Below are 19,420 nucleotides of genomic sequence, written 5' to 3'. Positions count from 1 at the left end.
ATATATATATATATATATATATATATATATATATATATATAGTAAGAACTGACCAAGAATCAAATCAGAGAATACGAAACTGCTGGACCAATATCTGATGGTGCCTTGGAACTGGTGCCTGTGTTGGTCTGCATAAGGGACTGTCTGGTTCCATCAGTGTCAATGTCTTTCCAGTAGATCCGGAGTTACCAGGTGGGGTGTGGTTTGGTGTAGGCCCGTCCCACCTCCACTGTGGGCCGCTGTCCATTTCCCAAAACCCCGCCTTGTTGGTGATGGGGAGAAAAATGGCAACACCCCAGTGTCTCCTCCCTGGACCAGGTGTCCCAGACCACTCTGTTCAGGCCATCCTCACGGTGCCATGGGTATGAGCAGGCCACTTTGTCCTGCTCCACAATCTCCCGTGCCTCCCAGGCACTCAGCTGGGATTCAAACCCTGGTGTCTTAAAGGATGCACTCCAAGTGCCCCCGGTTCAGGGGTAGAGCGACTCTGCCCAGCTGACAAAGGGCCTCTGGCTGACAAGCACCTGCAGGGTCTTTTGACCTTGGAGCAGCTACTAGCCTTCTTCCCACAGCACTCAAGGGAGGGGAATGGTCTCTCAGACTGCGCCTCTGAGCTTGCTACCGGGGGGCAGGCTCCCCTCCTCTCCAGGCATGCCCACAGGGCGGCCGGCCCCAGCCGGAGAAAGCCCCACCACCCTGAATCGAGTTAGAAATTGACTCTTTCTCCATTTTTTCTGTTCCCCAGTCCGTGGTTTTTCTCTTGTCCAAATTCAATCCTACCCTTCCACAGCCTCTCTTTCTCTTCCTTTTGTCTCTCCGCAGAAAGGGGATCCCTCCCCTCCGTGCCTATGCCGCCCGTTTTATCTCTCCCAGTTTGCAATCCCGCATCTATGGCCCGCCAAGTTGTCCCCGTGGGCCCCCGGAGATGTTTCTGTCGCTCTGTAGCCCAGTCTCGGTCTTCTGGCCTCAATACTGCTGTGTTTGAGGGACAAAGGAACTTCAGGTCCCCCTACTTCTCCGCCATGTTGACTCCTCCCCCACAGTGGTTTTTAGCATACTCACAAAGTTGTCCAACCATCACCACTATCTAATTCCAGAATATTTTCATCACCCCCCCCCCCCAAGAGAAATCCCACACCTGTTAACAGTCATCCTTCTGGGGAGCTTTGAAAAAAATAGCAGTGCCAGGGGCCACACTCCCAGAGATTTAGATTTAAATAGTCGGTGGTGTGGCTGGGGCATCAGTATTTTTAAAAAGCTCCCTGAGTGATTCTAACGTGCAGTGAGGGTGGAGAAGCACTGTGTCTGGGTCATGTCCACTCTGGTCTATCCCCTGTGTGTCTGTCGGTACAGCTTCCTAACAAATTGCTTGTACTGAGTCGTTCCCAGCTCAGAAACTGTCACTGGTTGTGTTTGCTCAGAGCAAAATGCGTTCTGGCGTTTAAGGCCTCCTGGGACCTGGCTCCCCATTTTGTAGCTGTCTGTGTAATCACCGTTATTTCTCCTTCCATGGCTGGTCTGCCTCAGCCAAACTGGTTTAATCCTTGTCTTTTAAGGAAAGGGGCAGAGAGAGAGGGAGACAGAGAATCCCGAGCAGGCCCTGCGCTCCTAGCACAGAGCCCAATGCAGGGCTCGAACCCACGAACCGTGAGATCGCCACCTGAGCTGAAACCAAGAGTTGGACGCTTAACCGCTCGAGCCACCCAGGCGCCCCCGGATCAGGGTGTTTTTATGGAAAGATAGAAGATACTGGGATGTTTCCCTCCCAGCAACCCAGAACGATTATATTTACCAAACGTAAGACTACGTTGTAAGGATGTCAGATTAAAAACAAAAGACACCGACACAGCCAGGAGCAAGCACGTCTCGGAGAAAAGACAGCCACTTGCCCTTAATATCTCATTTGTTTCATTGACCAAGGAGAGAGCACCTTATAAGGAATTGTATCTGTTAGCCTGTTCTTGCATGTGCGTGCTTGTGTGAGAGACAGACAGACAGTGAGAAAGAGAGGGAGAAAAAAAGAAGTGAGGAAAGACCATCCCTGTTGGAGTTGGTTAGAGGTGAGAAGTGACCCTGGACCCCCTGACCAGTTCCATCTGCACTTGTCGGGGATGTGGAGGGCAAGTTCTGTCTCCCCAGTTGTAAGTCCTTCCCAGGCAGAGTTGTACCTTTCAGGTGTTTGTATCTTCTGTGTGTGACAGTCCTTGACTGTTACCTGCTCTATGTCTATAAGGATGTGGCCCGGGCATTGGGCTCACACAGACCTTGCCTCGTAAACTCCTAGACAAATTAGCTTCTGAGCCTCACTCTTCCTCATGTGAAGAATGCGGGAAACAATGCCTATTTCAGCTTAACGGGACTCACAGTGTCGGGAGACAATTCCCCACGGGTCTCTTATTTAAAAAAAAAAGATTGTTTTTAATGTTTATTTATTTTTGAGAGAGACAGAGACAGAGCACAAGCAGGGGAGAGGCAGACAGAGAGAGAGAGAGAGAGAGATACAGAATCCGAAGCAGGCTCCAGGCTCTGAGCTGTCAGCACAGAGCCCCACGCGGGCCTCGAACTCTCGAACTGCGAGATCATGACCTGAGCTGAAGTCGGACCCTGAACCGACTGAGCCACCCAGGCGCCCCACCCCCACCCCACCGCATGGGTCTCTTGTATATCTGCACATCTTATGAGCAGAAGTGCTGCTCACAAAAACAGAAAGCTTTTGTTCCAGACTATGTTTCCATGGGTGGTGGGATAGCAAACCACTTCCAACGGGAGATCGTGTCTCCCTCCAAAGCGGAGGGCAGATTTGTCCTGTGTCATAAAGGTAATGTCTCTTCCTGGAGCAAAGGTCAGGCAGACTTACTGCCTATTATAAGAGATTTGGGTTCCTTGAGGCTGGAGTTCCTCTCCTGGAATACAACCCCCTGTGTTGTACAGGCTTCACCTGGTTTTCACGGCATCGCCTTTGGAGAATTGGAGTTCAAGAAACGGGGCTAAATGCTCATCCTCTGGCTACTGCTACCGTTGTGATAATGAAGTGTCCTTTGCCAGCACCCGTGGAACCGTTAATCTGACACTTCGCAGTTTTTGAGAAATACAGTAAGACCTTGGATGGCGAGCGACTTGTTCTGCGAGTGTTCCACGAGATGAACAAACATTTCTAATAAAATTTCAGTTGATAAACGAGCGATGTCTTGCAACGCGAGTAGCACGTGACGCTGAACATCACCCGATCACGATTCAGCCAACGGTTGTTGAAATTCGCTTGGATATACGGGGGCTTCAGGTCACAAGCACGTTTCTAGAACGAATTCTGCGCGCAAGGTTTTACTGTCACTGAATGCATTTCTTGACATGTACGTAGCAGGCTTTCAATAAGCGGTAACTAAGCGTACAGTGATGACGAATGATGAAATGGCAGAGAGATGCCATCAACGGGTGACTTTCTTTTTTTAAAAGCAGGCTCCACATGCAGCTTGGAGCCCAACGCGGGGCTTGAACTCACAACCCTGAGATCGAGACCTGAGCTGAGATCGAGAGCCGGATGCTGAACCGACTGAGCCACCCAGGTGCCCCTCAACTGGTAACTTTCTACTCCACCCTCCCAAAACATAAAGCATAGAGAAACCTAGGGGTGGCTAGTGGAGAGAAAATAAAAAGGGACGGCCAGGTCGAGGGGCTCCGGCCAACTGGGAAGAGGAAGCAATTTTACCAAAGGCCAGAAACTCAGCTTCTCAGGCTCCAGGCCACAGCTTCTCCCTCTGACCCTGTTTGTTTTCTGACATCCAGGACGTGGGAAGGAGAGAAGGGAATGTGTGGGACACAGGACCTTCAGTGCCAGAGGGATTTCTAGAAGTTCAATGTGGTAGGAAAGATACATGGGAAGGATGGGCCACAGTCCCAGGCTCCAACATCAACCGTGTCTAGGCTGAGGCTATAATGGACCAGCCAGTGTGGTCCTCTCCGGGAGAGAAGTCACCCCACATCAAGAGAAGTGCTCAGGTATCATCTCATTAAGTCCTTCCCATAGTCCACAGAAGATTATGGAGCCCGTTTCATGTCCAGAACTCACACAGGAGTTTCTTGTGAACATCAGGCAAGGGACCTGCTCTCCCGGCCACCACTCTACACCACTCCAGACTCTTCTCTGTGTTTGCTAATTCCTATTAGCAAGAAAAATGTGTGTGACAATATAAAGAGCTGCCCCCTCAAGGTCACATCTTTCCTCCTGAGGAGGGCTGCCTTTATGTCCCCTTTCAGAATCTTCTTGTCTTGTAGGCTTGCTAATTATTTTATGTATTTGTTTAGTATGTCTCTTCCTCATTAGAATGGAGAGTCCACAAGGGCGTGGGTTTTTCCTTCCTTCCTTCCTTCTCTCCCTTTCTTTCGTTCTTTCTTTCTTTTCTTTCCACAAACTGAAATTTTACTTTTCCCCCAGTTTTATTGAGACATAATTGATCTATACCATCGTCTTCGTTTCGGGTATACAACACAATGATCTGATATCTGTATACATTGTGAAATGATGACCACAATAAATTCGGTTTAACACCTATCGCCTCACATAGTTACAATTTTTTTTGTTTTGTTATGATGAGAGCTTTTAAGATTTACTCTCTCAGTAACTTTTACATATACAATATTGTTGACTATCGTCACCATGCTGTATATTACATCCCCAGAACTTATTTATCTTATAATTGGAAGTTCGTACCTTTTGACCACTTCCACCCATTTCCTCCACCCCTGACTCCTATGCCTCTGGCAACCATCCATCTGTTCTCTTTCCGTATGAGTCTGTTTTTTTTTTAAGATGTCACACATACGTGAGACCATACAGTTTTTGCCTTTCTCTAGCTAATTTCACTTCGCATAACGCACTCAGGTTCCATCCATGTTGTTACAAATGGAAGGACTTCTTTCTTAATGGCTTGTTGTTTGCTCTCGAGTATATCGTATGTATTTTTGGATAGCGACCCTCTAGGAGATACGTGATTTGCAAATATTTTCTCCCATTCTGTAGGTTGCCTTTCATTTTGTGCAGAAACTGTTTAGCTTGATGTAGTCCCACTCGTCTATTTTGGGTGTTTTTCTGTATTTTGTGAGCTGCTGTATAAACAGTACACAGTGGCACTGGGAGCACTGGCCAAGGAGTCTCTACTTACAGTCTAGCCCCACCTCTTCCTCTACCTGTGTGATAGCCCACTGTTTCTTAACTTCCTCCAACCCCCCCTGGGTCAGCTCTCTCCTAACTCCATATCTCCTGCTTTTCTTTATCTCCTGCTCTGCAAAGAGATTTTAGGCAACCCGCAGAGGTCTTGGAAAACCCTTCCCCCAGATTCTCAAACATTCTCCAGTTCTTTTTTTTTTTCCTGCCAAGAAAGACAGATTTAAGATTTTTTTTTTAATGCTTTTTATTTATTTTGGGAGATACAGAGAGTGAGAGAGTGGGGGAGGAGCAGAGAGGGAGAGAGACTCAGATGTTTACCCTACTGAGGCACCCAGGCGCCCCCCAAAAGCCAGCTTTAAAAGCAGGTGTCCCAGTGAAAGCAGAAGGGGTTCCCCAGTTTCCCACCAGGACCTACTGACGTGACACCCTCATCCTGAACCCTCTTTGGGTGGGTGGTGTTGGAGGGAGAAGGTAGCTGGAGTGACTCCTCAGCTCAACCCCCTCCACTAGCCTGCCCTGTCATTCAGATTAGCAGCCGCACAGCTTACTGTGGCCTGTAAGGGCCTCCACGACAATATTCCTGTCCTCTCTGTGCCCTCCTCTGCTCATCTTCCCCTCGTTCATTCTGTTCTCCCCACTCTGGCCCCTGGCTGCTCCTTGAACGCGCCGGACCTGCTTCCCACGAAGGGCCTTTTTTACTGGCTGGTCTTTCTGCCAGGAATGTTCTTCTCCCAGTAATCATTTGACACTTCAACTCTTTTAGGTCTTTGCTCCAATGTCACCCCCCTCGGGAAAGACTTCTCTGATCCTCCTATTTAAAATTTCTAATGAACTATGGCCTTCTGTAGCAACCTGGATGGAACTGGAGAGTGTGATGCTAAAGTGAGATAAGCCATACAGAGAAAGACAGATACCATATGGTTTCACTCTTACGTGGATCCTGAGAAACTTAACAGAAGACATTGGGGGAGGGGAAGGGGAAAAAAAAGAGAGGGAGGGAGGCACACCATAAGAGACTCTTAAAAACTGAGGATAAACTGAGGGTTGATGGGGGGTGGGAGGGAGGGGAGGGTGGGTGATGGGCATCGAGGAGGGCACCTGTTGGGGTGAACACTGGGTGTTGTACGGAAACCAATTTGACAATAAATTTCATATTTAAAAAAATAAAAAATAAACATAAGTAAAATTTCTAACTTCTCCCTTTCCCCCGTGACACGCCCTATGCCCCTTCCCTGGTTTATGTTTCAACAGAGCGTTTTCCACCACCCTCCGTGTTAAGATAGTTTATGTATTTGTTTATCACATCTTCTCCCCACGGGAATGCAAAGTTCACGAGGGCCTGGGTTACCCATCTCTTTTGTTCACTGCTCTATCCTCAAAGTTTAGAGCAGTGCCTGGAGCCTGGTAGGTAGTTAATAAATATCTGTTGAATAAATGAATTAGTAAAAGAGTAAATAGTGCCTTCTGTTCCATTCCTTCAATCGTGAGATCTGTGTGAATGGTCACATGGCCGCTCAGAGCCTGGAACCTGCTTCGGATTCTGTGTCTCCTTCTCTCCCTGCCCCTCCCCTGCTCGCACGCTGCTTCTCTCTCTCTCTCCCTCAAAATAAATAAACATTAAAAAAAATTTTTTTAAATCAATCTTTACCACTAACCGTTGGGGCAAATTACTTAATGTCTCTGGGCTTCAGTTGTACCATCTGTAAAATGGACACATTAGAATAAATAATCACTGAAAAAAGTCTGTAGCACTGTAAGGTTAAATATATATATATATTTTTTTAATGTTTATCTATTTTTGAGAAACAGAGACAGAGCATGAGCAGGGGAGGGGCAGAGGAGAGGGAGACACAGAATCCCAAGCGGGCTCCAGGCTCTGAGTCATCAGCACAGAGCCCGATGCGGGACTCGAACTCCTGAAACATGAGATCGTGACTGGAGCCAAAGGCGGACGCTCAAGTGACAGAGCCACCCAGGCACCCCTGTCCCCGGCTTTTTATTGGGACCTTATCAGAAAGTCAGTGAGACTCCACACATGGCACCTAGCCCGGGCGAGTCCAGAACACTTCTATCCCTTTTTTTTCCCCTTCAAACCCCGCTGCTTCCTCAGCCTCCCACCTGTAGCTGCAGCCTGCCTCCCTGAAGGCCCCTTACCTCCCCCTGCCTAATGTGACCCTTTCCCTACTCATTCCTCCCCCCTGGAATAGGGTCCCTAACTGCCATTAGAGAACACGGATGATGACTGCTCTGGCTTCTTCAAGCTGACAAGGGACAGTGTGGGGGTACAGCAGTCAGAGTCTACCCAAGGGTCGGTCGGGGGGCCCACAGGATGGCTCATGGAAGGCTGGCAGGCACGAGGCGGCATAAACATCGGCAGACGCGAAGAGATAAAATACAAATTAAAGATTACATTGACCACCAAGATGGCGTCTCTAAGATGATGCCCCCAGTTCCCAAACCGGTCAAACAATCCCAGAGAGACCCTGACTTTGTCCAGTTGTGCCCAAATGTCATCAGTTGTGAGACTCTATGGGCATCGTCGGTCAGGAGGAAACAACAGACGTCAGGGAATCTCTCACAACCCAGGTGATGGAGGAATAGTAAGTAATCAGTGGTGGCTCGGTTCTCCAAGAGTCTGGCCCTAACTTGACCTAATTTTTTTTAATGTTTATTTTTATTTTTATTTTTGAGAGAGAGAAAGACAGAGCATAAGCGGGGCAGGGGCCGAGAGAGAGGGAGACACAGAATCCAAAGCGGGCGCCAGGCTCCGAGCTGTCGGCCCAGAGCTGGACGTGGGGCTCGAACCCACGAACGGCGAGATCATGACCTGAGCCGAAGTCGGACGCGTAACCGACTGAGCCACCCAGGTGCCCCTATTCAATTTTTGATTTAAGGCATCTCATACTTGTGAGGGTTCATTGAGAGTTCTGCTGAATCAGCAGTTTGCTTTATTCCACGGTGTAAAAGTTTTTCAAGAGTCGGGAGGCAGGACAGCCGTTTACCATTATTACTTCGTAAATTGTTAGGTAAGCCGGACCTGGGCATTATTTTGCAAAATAGAGCTTTTATTACCTCTTGTGCTTCTTCCATTTTTCAGGGGAAGGCCTCTACCCAACTACTCAAAGTATCAACCCATACCAACAGGTGTTGGAACCCCTTTGACCTTGGCATACGAGTGAAATCTCATTGTCAGCCTTCCCTGGATAGCCTCCAGGTCCTTGTCTGGGAGAGCGAGTCTGTGGTTGAGAAGATTGTGTCTAGGGCAGCCTTCATAGGCTGATACGACTCGTTGACCTGTCCTTGACAGATTTTTCCCAGTAAACATCTTTTGGGCCCTTTGGTAAGTTTTATCCCTCCCTAAATGAAAGGCCTGATGCAGTGCTTTAATGCTCTTTTAGCTCTGGGAGCTCGACAACAGTAATCGCCCCTGCTCTGTTTGTACCCATCCGAGTGCTGGAGACAGTGTCCATCAGTCAGACCGCACTTTATTTCCCTGGGAGGGTAGGTGGGATTGAGTCTCCTTTAGCAACTGATAGAGCAGGCGGGCTATTTTCTGAACCCTGGTATCCAAAACTCACACAATGGTGGATCTCTTCTGGAGTTAGTATCACCACAGTCTCTAAATGAGTTGCAATGTCCCTTCCTAGCAAGGGAGTAAGGCTCTCTCTGGCATTATCAAGAAACAATGAGAAAAAACTAGGTGTTCCCCGTACGCATCCCAGGACCCGAGAGAAAAATTTAATCATAAGTTTTCTGGAGACGCCTCTAATTGTTAATGCTTGGTTTGGATAGTTGGCCAGAAGTGGAAAGGACAGAAAAGGTGGCTTCGGTAGCCAGAAGGAAATCAACTGGCTTTTCAGTTACCTGAGTTTTCCAGAGTTACCCCGGGGCTCTGGGCTTCCAATAGACAGGTGGCTCCGGGAAGCCATCGCAAAGAGTCCCAGGCCCTATCAGTCCCTTTCAGGGACACTGGTTATCTGTGGAGGTCCCCAAAGGCATTCAGACTTCCAGTGACTGTCTCCACACGAGGGGCGTGGCTTGCCGGGCTTTGACCCCCGTTGTCCCTTCTGAGGGCAGTCTCGTTTCCGGTGCCCTGAATGGCCACGGAAGTGGCATTTGGTGCCAGGACCTCAGGAAGTCTGGTCTGATATAGTGCGTGAGGCCTTGGCTCAGGCCTCAGACTTTTCCCTGAGCCTCCTTTCCTGTTCTTTCCTCTTGATCTCGGTTGTAATATACAAGCTTGGAAGTGGCGGCCATATCCTTCCTCAATGGGATGGTCATAGTCCCAGTTGGAACTCCAGCCCCGTGATAATTCATGAGTGACCCGTGCCCGTGTCTTTCAGCCATTGCCAGAACCCTATGCTTCTCTGTCTCCTTAAGCGTCTGTTTCAACAAAGACATCATATCTTTCCAGGTCAGCTCCGAAACGTACGTAATATTTTGAAAAGCCTCTGTATACTTATCGGGATCGTCAGAAACTTTACCTGATCTCTTTTTGTCTGTCTTAAATCTTGTAATGAAAAAGGTACTTGTAATCTTATGGTGGTGCCTCCCCGTGTCCCTCGTCCCGGCGTTCCGGCTTCTTGTGGGGGAAACTCACCTGTCACATTGTGGGCGAGGGCCTGGATAAGGTGGGCAGCAGGGAGCAGAAGTTCACGTTTTTAAGTCTGGATATATAGATCAAGCACGCGAAGAGTTCCCTTCCTCCTCCCGTAGGTCTGCTTTGGGCACAGGCAAGGGGCCCTTAGTTATTTCCCCTCCCAATCGCCGGACTTTGGAAAGGGTTGCCATTAAGTCAGGATCAACCTTACGTCGCTTACACGTATCTTGATTTTTTTCTAAAGGTCCCCAAACACTGAACATAGGAGACGTCTCCCCATTTCCCGTCACGTTTGCAAAACAAGTCCAGTGGCAGGATCGTGTTAGAATTGATATTTCCCTCTGGCAGCCAGGTTGCCTCCTCCAATTTGTACTGGGGCCAAGGCTCGGCGCAAAAGACAAGGAGTTGCTTTTTCTTCAGGGTTTGTGGATCAAAATCATCCCAAGTGTTCAGCAGCATGCAGCCCAAAGGAATATTGGCCTTGTTTGGGGGAATTGCCTAGGTGTAGGAAAAAAGGAGGAAAAGCCGTCCCTTATCTCAATTTCCTATAGCTGCCCAGAAGAAGCCTTATCTCCTGGCCCCGTGTTGTGGCTGGCTATGTGACAAAGCTTTGTCAGTCTCAGGAGGTGCTGGGAGTCGTGGCTCGGACCCAGGCTTGACCCTACCTCCAACAGGTGACCTTTCTTCCCCGATCTCTCCTACCCCTCCGTTTCCCACCGGCAGGACTTTGGGGGTATCGATTATGACCAAGCAAGACTTCCTGGCCGCAGAAGGATGCACTAATTTGATTTGGGCCCAACAGTACTCCTCTTCACAAATATATTTCAAAAGGGTGGCGGAAACCATTTCTCGTAAGGATAAAATCAGCCGTTGAAGGGGGGTAAAGGGCCAAAGTTGAGGTTTATTCCCCTGCCTTTTTCATGAATGCCCACATTAATAGTGCCAGCCATGTGGATATCCATTTTAGAGTATATAGGCTGTTGCAAATCGGCATACACTGGGCTCAGTGCAGCAAAATGGCTCCCACGTATCCCGGTAAAAGCCCTTCATATATCACAGTCATCCAGCCTTCATATGGCACAGGCACCCATTCTTCTTCCCTGAAGAAACAACAGAAGCGCGAAGCATGTGGAGGCCAGCAGCAAGGACATTGCCACTGCCTCCCCAGCCTTTGGATCAAAGGAGGGGCAATTTCCGCCAAGGTATGAGCAAAACAACTCAAAAGGGCGTGCTGTCCTGCCCTTTTGGTTAAAATTACGGTTCTTGCCATCTTTTGGAGCAGACAGAAGAGAAGAAAAAAAAAAAACCCGTGTTTCCCTTTTCTTTTAAATCAGAAGCAGAGCAACAATCCAAGAAAACTTTGCCTTTTTAACAGAGAGTAAAGCCGAATTTTGATCTTAGACCAGTGTACTTTTAAAATCCGTTCATTTTGGGGCGCCTGGGTGGCGCAGTCGGTTAAGCGGCCGACTTCAGCCAGGTCACGATCTCGCGGTCCGTGAGTTCGAGCCCCGCGTCGGGCTCTGGGCTGATGGCTCGGAGCCCGGAGCCTGTTTCCGATTCTGTGTCTCCCTCCCTCTCTGCCCCTCGCCCGTTCATGCTCTGTCTCTCTCTGTCCCAAAAATAAATAAACGTTGAAAAAAAAAATTAAAAAAAAATAAAATCCGTTCATTTTAACCTTAGTCCATCCTGACCACATATAAAATTCCTTTCCAAAGATTTCCCTTCACACATCCAGATGGCCACCAGACACATGAAAAAATGCTCAACGTCACTCATCAGCAGGGAGATACAAATCAACACCACAGTGAGATACCACCCCACACCTGTCAGAATGGCCAACACGAACAACTCAGGCAACGACAGATGTCGGCGAGGATGCGGAGAAAGAGGATCTCTTTGGCGCTGTTGGTGGGAATGCAAGCTGGTGCAGCCACTCTGGAAAACAGGATGGAGGTTCCTCAAAAAGTTAAAAATAGAACGACCCTACGACCCAGCAATGGCACTACTAAGGATTTATCCAAGGGATATGGGGATGCTGTTTCAAAGGGGCACGTGCACGCCCATGTTTATAGACGCACTATCGACAATAGCCAAAGTATGGAAAGAGCCCAAATGTCCATCGATGGATGAATGGATACGGAAGATGTGGTGTATCTACACAATGGAGTATTACTCGGCAATCAAAAAGAATGAAATCTTGCCATTTGAACCAACGTGGATGGAACTAGAGGGTACTTTGCTAAGCAAAATTAGTCAGAGAAAGATGACTATCAGACGACTTCACTCATACGTAGAATTTAAGATACAAAACAGATGAACATAAGGGGAGAGAAGCAAAAATAATACAAAAACAGGGAGGAGGGGGACAAAACATAAGAGACTCTTAAATACAGAGAACCAACTGAGGGCTGCTGGTGGGGTGTCAGGTGGGGGGATGGGCTAACTGCGTGAGGGGCATTAATGAGGACACGTGGGATGATCACTGGGGGTTATATGTAGGGAATAAATTACCGGATTCAACTCCTAAAAGTATTATTGCACTGTATGCTAGCTAACTTGGATGTAAAGTTAAAAAAAAAAAAAAAATCAATCAATTAAAAAAAAAAAGATTCCCTTCACAAACATTCTACAACTGTCCTTTGCTTTCGGACTTTGACCTAAGGCATTTTTCTCCAAACAACCAGTCTCATTTATGACCAAATTCCTTTCTGGTACCTTCAATAAAAATGTATTCCCATTCCTCGTGTCTTTCTTACACAGCTCCTACTTTTCTACATGCAGAGTTGCTTTCCGTCTTTCCATCCATCTTAATGACAGTTACCCGAATTTTAACTCTTGGAAACCTTCGTCCCCAGTGAAAACTAAGTAGTAGCCAACTGTGAACGGTCTGTTACATCAGAATTTTTTAAGATGGCAAACTGATGAATCAATTAAGCACTAAACATGTTGCCCAACACCATAAGAAGCCCAAAGCAGAAACCTATGTTTAAGAAGCAATGCTTCAATATTTCCTCTGATTTGGAAAAGGCCTAAAGGTCCAATGAATTCAATCCAGTTTATCCGCCAAGCAAATCGTTACAGTTTCAGGCTACCAAAGACCTCGAAAGCTATCTTAGCAATGACCCGTGAACACTTTGAGACAGACAAAACGAACCATCATTTGAAGCCGTTTTTTTTCTTTTTAATTTGAAATGTATCGTCAAACTGGTTTCCATACAACACCCAGTGCTCATCCCAACAGGTGCCCTCCTCCGTGCCCATCACCCACCCTCCCCTCCCTCCCACCCCCCATCAACCCTCAGTTTATTCTCAGTTTTTAAGAGTCTCTTATGAAGCCGTTTTTTATTGACACATTGCAGCAGAGACATTCATGAGCTTATTTGATCTTCAGTAAACCTAGGTAGAAAATGTTTCATGTATTTATTGCGATAACTCTAAGGACATGTCAATCTCAGAATTTGTTTTCACGTTTTGTTTATTTTTGAGAGAGAGAGAGGAGAATGAGTCGGGGAGGGGCAGAGAGAGAGGGAGACACAGAACCCGAAGCAGGCTCCAGGCTCTGAGCCATCAGCACAGAGCCCGATGCAGGGCTCGAACTCATGAACCGCGAGATCATGACCTGAGCCGAAGTCAGACGCTTAACCGACCGAGCCACCCAGGTGCCCTGAAAGACATGTCTATCTTAATTACGTCCCACCTGTGTCCCCTTAAAAGTTCCCCACCGTCAATTTTTACCTGGGGCACGAATGAGGAGATCTGACATCTAAGGGGGTGTTCTTCGGTCCTTGACAGAGAGGGGAATGGGGGGAACCCATGGTTCCAGAGGCATGGAAGATGGTGTAGGAGCCAGTTATGCAGGCCACACCCAGGTGGAGGGGGAGGGGAAGACAGAAGATGTGTGATGTCATCTAGAAGCCTGGAGGCAGATAAAAGGCCAGAGGGCAGGGAAAGAGGTCTCCTGGTCCCAGAGCCTGTCAGCTCGGACAGATGAGCAGATACAGATTGTTCTCCACCAAGTGGAAACGGACAGTTCATGTCAGGCCAGAGAAGACAGGGAACCTTCCCCCAAAAAAGGAGTTTTGGCAGCTGCTTGGGAATATTCCTTAGTGTCTCTATCTCAAGGTACACCAACCAGAGACAGTTGGCCCTAATCATCATGGTCATTGACCCAGGAAATGAATGAGGGAGAAGCCCCCATATACAGTTAGAGTAACCAGAGTATATTGGGAGAAACAGTGAGAGAGGGTCAGAGTCCCCTTCATTAGGGATGGCCTGTGTGTTCTTCAGCAACCCGGGTCAGGTTTTGGAACACTTCTATGTGTCGATCATGGTTGTCTGCAAATGTGCCCAGGTCCTTTTTATTTGCTTAGAACCTTCCAAGGAAAAACGGAAACCTCACGGGGCCAAATTCACCAGGAGGCATTTTGGTCAATGGATACACTGATTGTGCCTTCCTTCCAGGGGGAGGATTTCTCATCCCTGGCAATCCCGGATAAGGTAGACATGAAGGTCTAACAGGTGGCTTTTCCTGAGAAGAGGCCTCAGGGGGCAAGTCCGCGAGTACTTGCCCTTCTGGGCTCCTTACAGGGGCCCAGAGGTTGGCGCCTAACTTACAGGTCTTACATAAGGAACTTCTGACCATTCACCCTCTCTTCTACGATATAGATCTAACGGTAAGATAGTACTGTACTGAATACTTCCCTCAGGAGGCCAGGACTCTCCATCCCCCAGGCCATATTGAGGCCAAGCCTGGGAACAAAAAACACTTCATGCTCTCCCTTTTGAGCATTTGTGGGTCAAGTCTTTCCCAACTTCTCAGAACACATTCCAGAGGAGTTCCCGCGGAGAAGGGTTTGTGACCCATCCGGCCATCCCAGTAGGAGTCAAGAACCTCAAGAATCTCCATACCTGTTATATTAGAGAGGTGACTATGAAGCATCCCAGCATATCAGCTCTCCCCTTTAGAATCAAGGCGTCCCTGACCCGCCCTCCCCAAGGTGAGAGGATGGCCTCGAACCCTGGGTCTAAAAAGGATTGATTGGGCTAGCGGGGGCAGCCATTGTGACCTGCTGCTTTAGCCCCCACCCAACCCTGCCTTCCTTCCTCTGGATCCTTCTAAATGTCTTAAGGAGTTTGGCGAGGTTAGTGATTCAAGGTTTGTTATCTGTAAAGCTTATGGGTGCGAGCAAACAGCTGGGACGGTTACAGGGAGGCATGTGCTGCGTGCAGAGGAGGCTTCCCCGGGCCATGATCCCCAGGGCCGGTCTCCATCCTTTTACGTGTCTTGGGTGCCCAATGGGAGTCACAGGGTAGGTTCAGGGTGCTAGATCGCCAGCCCTTATGTGCACCCCCGGATGAACCTCTCCCATAACCGAGAAAGTTCTTGACAACCTCATCCTTCAGAGCCCTCTTGATGGGGCCCTCATTTCGCGGTCGTACCAATTGGCTTGCACCCCCAACCCATGGAATCTAGTCCACACGGTCATTATTTCCTCACCTCGGGGGGGGGGGCGCCCCGCGGCCTTCCTTCCTGTAGGCCTCATGTCCTATCAGCAGATGGGTCCCGATTGAAGGGTGTAACCCACGAGACCCTAGCAGCATTATAGTTTCTACCTTTTTGTTGTTGAAACCAGAAAGCTTCAACAACGTATCTTCTTAAAGTTCCCACTGCAATTGTGTGCAAGGAAGATACTGATGGTATATCTGCGCTCCCATTCCTAATGTTCAAAACCCAGCGGATACAAAGGTATGATTCTCATATTGTCTGCTGATATTGGAGCCCTGGAGTCCTGGCCACACTTACGCCTGAGTTGTATCTGGCAGGAAAACTTATGTCTCACCAAACAAGTCCCTAATTGCTGGGGCATGTTGATCATCAGGGGTGGGAGAGGTTTTAGAAGGCATTTAAGAAGGACAGGGGAAGGAAGACTAAGCCGAAAGCAGAAAGGGGAAATGGTTAGGGTTAGGCCAACGTTCCCCTTTCACAAGGGGGATTGACCAAACTTTTACCCCAAAGCCTGTCACCTGAGACTTAGGACTGGCGGCCATGCTACCTGCTTTTAACTGGCCGACAGGTGCCCGGTTTTGTCTGGGTAAGGAGATCCTGCGTTCAGAAAAGGAAAGGAAAGAGTCCACTGTTACCCTCTGACGGGTTTCCGGGTTTCGGCACCAAAATGTTAGCGGTGGGTGGGAGGGACGCCGGTCCTTGTCTCACAGAGTTGAAGAATGAATCTTACGGATGACAACAGAGTGAGCAGAGCCATAGAGTTTATTGAGGGAAAGAACAAAGCTCTCAGGAGTAGTGAGAGGGGTCCCGACTGGATAGCCACCGGATTGAATTTGTTCTGTCCGGTGTGACGTAATCCCTCCCTACATCTACTTCAGAAAATCCGAGTTGCTTCTGGATGCTTTGGCCCAGTGGAATTATCTCAGGAGAACAGAAAGCGATATAAGCCCTGTGTGAAGGCGACCACCTGGGCCACATGATGGGGGAAGGAGAGCTCAGGTTAACAGGAACAAGGCTCTGGCCCAGAAAGTGTGGCTACAATGAGCAAGCCCACCCGTTCTTGTCCTGACTTCTTAGGCTGTGGTACTGCCCCCATTTACCCCTGAATATTTGTGTAAAGGGTCTGCTATAGACTGAATGTTTGTGTCCTCTCCAAATTCATATGTTGAAACCTAATCCCCAAGGTATTAGGAGGTGAGGCCTTTGGGAAGTGATCAGGTCATCAGGGTGAAACTGTCAGGAATGGAATTAGTGCCCTTATAAAGCCCAGAGAGCTTCCGGGCTTTTTCTACTATATGACACAGCAACAAGATGGCCGCCTATGAACCAGGAAGTGGGCTCTCACCAGACCCCAAATCGGCTGGCACCTTCATCTGGGACTTCCGGCTTCCAAAACTGTGAGAAATTAAGTACCTGTTGTTTAGAAGCCACAAGTCTGTGGTATTTTGTCACAGCAGCCCAAAGACGCTAAGATAGGGTCTTCTTTATTATTTTAATCTCTCATCAGTCTATTCTAATGACGCACTCTATCGCCTTGAGCTCAATAATTGCTTTAAGGGGTAGAGTGTTCTTTTTTTTTTAATTTTTTTTTAACATTTATTCATTTTTTTGAGAGAGGGAGCACGAGCATGTGAGGGGGAGGAGCAGAGAGAGGGGGAGATACAATCCGAAGCAGGCTCCAGGCTCCGAGCTGTCAGCACAGAGCCCGATGCGGGGCTTCAACTCATGAAACGTGAGATTGTGACCTGAGCCGCAGTCGGGCGCTCAACCGACTGAGCCACCCAGGCGCCCCAGCAGTAGAATCTTCTTTAGCTTGATAAAATTGTCATCATGTTGAGTCGTTACGGTTGGAATTGAAGAACTCTAAATCCTTTGCTTAGCATTTTGGCTTAGCAATTAAGTTTTTGATTTTGCACACTTAGGTAAATGGAAAAGCACTCCGAACTCACTTTTGGATAATTAGCACAAAGAGAGAATGGCTTTGCAAGTCACAACGTGGCAATGGTTCAAACTGAGCGAATGAGAACAAAAATCAACACTCACATTCACACAAACCTTCTGCCACAAAGAGTTTTCATTTAACTTAAAGTGATAAAGCTGGGTAATTATGTGATACGATTATTCACAAACCTGTTAATCAAACGCCCATCAAAACTGTTAATCAGGGGCGCCTGGGTGGCGCAGTCGGTTAAGCATCCGACTTCAGCCAGGTCACGATCTCGCGCTCCGTGAGTTCAAGCCCCGCGTCGGGCTCTGGGCTGATGGCTCAGAGCCTGGAGCCTGTTTCCGATTCTGTGTCTCCCTCTCTCTCTGCCCCTCCCCCGTTCATGCTCTATCTCTCTCTGTCCCAAAAATAAATAAACGTTGAAAAAAAAAAATTAAAAAAAAAAAAAACTGTTAATCAAACTCACATATATTTTGTAGCATCTCATACACATGACTTGGCAATGGGGATCTTTTAGGAAAATATAGTATTTGAATTTAAAGCCTATCACTCCGTTGTAGCAATTTATCAGCAAAAATGGAAATATGTCTCTCGGCTAGTTCTGTCCAGTCAATTATTGCAATGGAAGGGTGTTAGATAGTGTCTAAGACATACAATGATAAGTGATGCAATGTGTGCCTGTTTCTAATGTGTATTCCCTGATAAACATCCAATGTAAACAAGGAAATATACATTGGGACTAGAGTGGATATTAAAAAAAAAAACAAAACAAAAAACCCTTTAAAAGTAAAAGTTTGTCATGGGCAGATAAGGAACCGAAAACCCTTTCTCTGTTTTCTTTGCTGTGTCAAATCCACACAAAAGTACTTTGGGAGGGTATTAATGCTTTTACTAGCCAGTATCTTATTGGCCATCTGAGATAGGAAGGTGTACATAAAACCCAGATGAAGATGGCAAGTTTGAAGGTAATTTAACAAGCTGGCTGTGTCCCAAATAGCAGAACATGATACCCAGCGCTCGTGTGTTTGGAGGAGTCCCCAGACTGATTTTTAGACGCTAACCTCAGCTTAACGCTTTGCTCATTACACGAAATTAATTCTCACGTGGTCCAGGGGAGCACCTTTCAAAAGCATATTCCCTTTTCAGTAGCTTAGAAGCATTCATTTGCCTCACTCCCCGTATTCTCTTTCAGCTCAGCAATTTCCAGCTCGTTTTAGAAAGTCATTTCATCCTTGGGCGGAAGTGCATTCCCAGATATACTGGGCACTTTTGATCCCTGTTGGCTCAGAGGCCTTCTTTGAAGATCGCAGTCTGTAAAAACATTTTTCTGTGGATGACAACAATTGTGAGAATTACGGGGAAATTCTTAGAACCAGGGAAATAAGCAGTTCGTTTTCAATTGGTGTGGTTCTCTCACAGATTAGCAGATGGTTTGGCAGTCAAGATTAAAGCAGCATATTGAGGATTGGAAAAAAACCCCGAAAACTTAATTAACTTCCTTCTCCCGCCCGTGGACATTTTAGGTTGTTTGCAGTTTTTCAGTATTACAAATAATTTTGCACTGATACTCGTAGCTGTATAAGATTTCCTCCAAGGGGCACCTGGGTGGCTCAGTCGGTTAAGCGTCTGACTTCAGCGCAGGTCGTGATCTCACGGTTCGTGGGTTCGAACCCCGCGTCGGGCTCTGTGCTGACAGCTCAGAGCCTGGAGCCTGCTTCAGATTCTGTGTCTCCCCCTCTCTCTGCCCCTCCCCTGCTCATGCTCTGTCTCTGTCTCTCAAAAAGTCAATAAACATTAAAAAAAAGATTTCCTCTAGCATATATTCCTATAAGTAGAATTGCTGTGTCAAAGGGTACATACATCTTTAATTTCACTAGATATCATCACATGGCTCTCCAAAATGCCTGTACCAATTTATACCTCCATCAGCAGGACAGGAGATTTTTGGTTATTGTGCATCTTCACTGAAATTCAGCAGTATCTGAATTTTTAATTTTTCTTGGCCCAATGGGGGTAAAATTGCCTTCCCTAACTGTTTCAATTTGTATTTCTCTGATGAATAGTCATATTGGATATCTTTCCATACATCCTTTGGCCTTGAAGCTTCCTTCTCTGTGAGTTACCAATTTCTATTCTATCGGCTTATTTGGGTTTTTTTTTTTTTTTTTCTCCTACTGATTTGTCTCCTTTAAAAAATACTCTTTG

Source organism: Herpailurus yagouaroundi, unplaced genomic scaffold (assembly GCF_014898765.1).
Source record: "Herpailurus yagouaroundi ecotype Mexico unplaced genomic scaffold, PumYag 67793, whole genome shotgun sequence".
Lineage (NCBI taxonomy): Eukaryota > Metazoa > Chordata > Mammalia > Carnivora > Felidae > Herpailurus > Herpailurus yagouaroundi.
Note: the sequence above shows the minus strand (reverse complement) of the source record.